This window comes from Talpa occidentalis, unplaced genomic scaffold, assembly GCF_014898055.3.
Source record: "Talpa occidentalis isolate TD23 unplaced genomic scaffold, MPIMG_talOcc4v2.1 talOcc4.3, whole genome shotgun sequence".
In the NCBI taxonomy this organism is placed as follows: Eukaryota; Metazoa; Chordata; class Mammalia; order Eulipotyphla; family Talpidae; genus Talpa; species Talpa occidentalis.
Genome location: NW_023603184.1, coordinates 53,404,457 through 53,409,167, shown reverse-complemented (window position 1 = coordinate 53,409,167; position 4,711 = coordinate 53,404,457).

Genomic DNA, 4,711 nt, shown 5'->3' with positions numbered 1-4,711 from the left:
ATTTCAGTCAAAGGTGAACACTCATGGGGGAGTTCTGCGACTTGTCATGTGTGTCCTCCTGTCCCACGGGCCCAGCTGGGACCCCTGCATGAAGGGGTAACTTCCCATCAGGGGAGGAAACGGACTTTGGTCATTTCGTGTCCCTCCTGCATGGGCAGCTAACCCGGGCGGCCAGCTCTGTGCTGACCACTCTCCGGTTGGCTCCCACACACAGTGATTCCCTCCAGACACTCTGTTGGAGGAGGCTCCTCGCATACCATGTTCCTCAGCTCCCCTGAGCCCTATCCTCCCCCTACGGGCTGGTCATGGAACCCCCAGCTGCTGGCCAGAGCTCAGGCAGCTGAGGTGGAGGCCTGGGCAGCACAAGTGGACCCGGACCCCCGGCTCCCCGCTGCTGGCGCCCTCAGCTACCCAGGGGACCCCAGCCCAGCCATGTCCATCTTGCACACACCCAGGACCAGATTATCCACGTGAAGGCGACGTCCATGTGAAGTGAGCAGCAAGTCAGACTCTCAGGCCACTGGAGGAGCCAGCAAGAGCATCAGGACAGGGATCTTGGTGCGGCGCCAACAACTCGTACCTAAGGGATCTGGCTTCTGCCCCATCTCGGCCTGGTCCAGGGTGTCTGCTCATTGTCTGGCTCACCCTGTCCCCCACTCTGCCCCACCTGCACCTGCCAGTGCCTCCCCCCACCTGCCAGGCCAAGAGGGTGCACAGCGGTGGCGGCGACTTTCCTGCTCCCTGTGGACTCACTCGTCCTGGCTCTGACGACAGGAGCACCCCGATCCCCTCGGCAGTCAGGGGGATGATATGGCTGAGGGGGGAACCAGGTCCTGTCCTCACAGGTGAAAACACTAAGGAAATCGCCTCTGACACACTCAGGGCATTGATTATCACCAGGATGTGCCACAGGACGACGCCAATTAAGACAGTGACCTGAAAAAGGGTGCTTGTCCCTCTGGAGTAAAGTCACTTGACAGATGGATCTTGGACAGTGTCCAACACACGGACACCAGCTCCAGAGCTCAAATAGCCCTGCCCTGAGGCCCTGCTCTGTCCATGATGCAGCAGCAGGACGGGGTGGAACATCCTGTGAGTGCTCAAAGGCGTCCCCATGAGCACCGACCATGGAGTGAGAGGCCAGGATGCCCTCTGTCATCGCCATGGGGACAACTTCAGGACTCACACTCGACATGGCATCTGGATCTTACCCCACAGACTGCAGGTATCTGCCCCCAGCTATTTGCAGGGGAGAATCCACTCACACTTGAATGTTTTTCAGATTCAAGCTTCATTTTAGACTTGAGAACGCGCTGTAGTCAAACTATTCATTTTGTAAATCATGACAACTAATGCTGACGGGGCCCAAGACGTCATGTTCCACAGCCCTGTCAGCCTGGGTGAGACTCGGTGAGAGAAAATATAGCCTCTTGTAATTTACGATGCTCAAACAATTGACTTTTAATACATTGAGCATAGGTTTTGAATTGTGGGAGATGTGACGATTTCTGCTGCACACCTACGATGTAGCATCAGCAACTCAGTGTGTTCTGGGCACTGAATAAAATCACAGCAATTAATAGAATTGGATGGTGAAGAAGACATTCCAGAGGGAATTAAAAATTATAATTATTGTTCAATTCAGAATGTTATTCCTTTTCTCCTAAACATGATGACAGATGAAACAGGTAGAAATTCAATGACTTGTTAGCAACATGTTGATGTCTTAATGGCTCTGGCACTATATAATTTTGGCGAAAACATCTGCCTATTTATAGACGCGAGCTTGGAATTTTTCCCCAACTCCACACTAGGGATTATCAGTGTAATTGGAAAATGAATCACAGTATTTAAACAGGGCCTGGAGGAGATATGTCAAGTTATTTATCGATTTAAAAGATGTATTTAAAGTCACTCAACAGATGTCAACATTTTTCACCACCACGTACCCAGATTAGATTTTCTTGTTTTTATTATTATTTTTTAATTATCCCCACCAATATGTTGTAATTATTTTATATTACTACACTCTCCTAATAATCCTGCCTCCGCAGGGCCTGTCCCTACATCAACCCCACAGAGGAAGGAGAGGATAAAATTGGGGAGGGGGAGGAGAGTGTGCAGGGCTGCCCCTTGTCCAGGCGTCCCCACTCATGCATGGGCCTGGAGTGAGGAACAAACTTGCACCCAGGGGACCTGGTCCCTGTGACCAGCAGGGACAGCCATATGCACAGACCATCTTGCTCAGCCCAAGAGCAGCCTCCTCCCAGCACAGATGTGTATGAGTCTGAGGGGGACAGAGGGGCCGGGGAGGGACCCGGGGCTGGATGAGCCCATCATGCAGGAGGGACATGTGGGTGTGACCCAGGAGGAGACTCTGTGGGAAACGTGGTCTCTGAGTCCTCAGATGTGGGGAGTCAGGTGCAGGGAGATGAGGAGATGAGGAGATGGACCAGGAGTCATCAGTGAGGCCACAGGGGCAGGAATCTGACAGAGGAGGCGTCAGGACACGCCGCATGGGGACGCTGAGCCCAGATCATTCAGTTCCAGGACAGTGTCGGGTCCTGGGGGCAAAAATTCAGTGACCTGCACACCCCATCTCCCTGCACAGCTGTCACTGTGGGGCCTCCCCAGACCAGGGCTGTGCTGGAGGAGCAGGAACAGGCTTTCTAGGGTTGGGAGGGGCTGGGCATGGTGATGTGTCCTCTGGGACTGTGCCCTGGACAACCTCTGGGAGGTGTGCTGGGCGGAGACTCTTGGGTCTGGCAGGAGGGGGAGCAGCGTCATGGGAATGACTGGGCAATGGTGATCTGTCAATTCAGTTCACTGAGAGACCTGATATTCAGGTTTTATCATGGTCATTTAAAATTTTCATTTCTTCACCAATTTATGGACACATGTTTGGACAATACATCAATAGTTCATTCACATGCAATAAAATATGAATTACTCAGAATGATAGAGCATAAATAGATTGCCTGATTGTATATGTTGATAACACATTTTATGTTCAATATTGGAAGATAGACAATGTTTTCTTCCTCTTTATTTTTTTATACAGATCATGGCTCAAGGGGGGATGAATCTCATGGCTGTGACAGAATTCATCCTACTGGGGTTCCCCACCCAGGGGACCATGGGCTTCTTGCACCCGTTGCTCTTCTCCCTGGTCTACCTGTGTGCCCTTCTGGGGAACGGGCTCATCATCCTCATCACCACCCTGGACAAGCACCTCCACACTCCCATGTACTTCTTCCTGAGGAGTCTGTCCTTCACGGACCTCTGCCTCATCACAACCACGGTCCCCAAGTCCATTGCCAACTCTCTGATGCACAGCAGCTCCATCTCGTTCCCGGGCTGTGTCATGCAGGTCTTTGTGCTGGTTATTTCAGCAGCTGCAGAACTGACTCTGCTCACAGTGATGAGCTTTGACCGCTATGCTGCCATCTGTCATCCCCTGCACTATGAGGTCATCATGAGCAGTGACAGGTGTATGCAACTGACAGCTGTGTCCTGGCTGGGTGGGAGTGCCATCTCTTTGATAAACACAGCTGGAACCTTCTCCTTGTCCTACTGTGGGTCCAACATTGTCCACCAGTTCTTCTGTGATGTCCCCCAGTTATTGGCCATGTCCTGCTCAGGAAATCTAATGATCAAACTTGTCCCCATTCTCATCAGTGTGGTCTGGAGTATCTGCTGTTTCATTTTCATCATTTCCTATGTCCACATCTTCTCTGCTGTCAGGAAGATCCCATCCACAGAAGGTAAGGCCAAAGTCTACTCCACCTGCCTTCCCCACCTGCTGGTTGTGGTGCTGTTTCTCTCCACTGGATGCTTTGATTATCTGAAGCCAACCTCAGAGACTCCGTCCATGTCTGACCTGGTCATTTCTATGTTCTACACGATGGTGCCCCCCCACCTTTAATCCCATCATATATAGTCTGAGGAACCAAGCCATGAAGTTGGCGGTGGGGAGACTGGTGAAGGGTCAGTACACCAGCATGTGAGGCATCATTGTTTTCCTAAACACCATCTACATTTATGGACCCATCAGTTATTTAGATTTTCCCTCTATTACCAATCACCATTTTAAAGTAAAATAAGACTTCATTACAGATTTCCTTTGTAAATTTTAACATTGTTCTAGTCTTCAAATCTCCATTTCCTAAAGTAAGGCAGCCATTTTCAAAACACCCTTCATGTGACATACATGATATGAATTCTATTCTTTAAATATTACGGCTGATATATGATAGCATGTTCTAGTACTCACACATCACCAACATTTTCATGAAATCCAGCAGTGGTAAGGGGTCTGTCCTCGGGAGCACAAGGTCACGGGACCCCAGTCTTGGCGCTCAGTTCTGACAGCCTGTGTGTGTCTCCCCTGAGGACCACCCCTGTGGAGGGAGGGGAGACAGTTGCATGGGCCCCACCACTCCCCATTCCTGATGGGCAACTTCCTCTGAGAGACATTCATGTTTATGCTGAAAGGTCAAGTAGAAATTACACTTGACATGAATCTCCCGGAGACGGACATTTCCTAACAAATCTGAATCTATGATTGAATCTGTACTTGTTCATTTATACGGCGTTTTGATCTGATTACAGCACCTTGAGAGTGTGGATTTTTAATGTGAATTATTTTTGAAGAACTGTTTCATCTATTAAGCTTTATAATTTTAAGACACTTGTTGCTGTTGTGTTTATT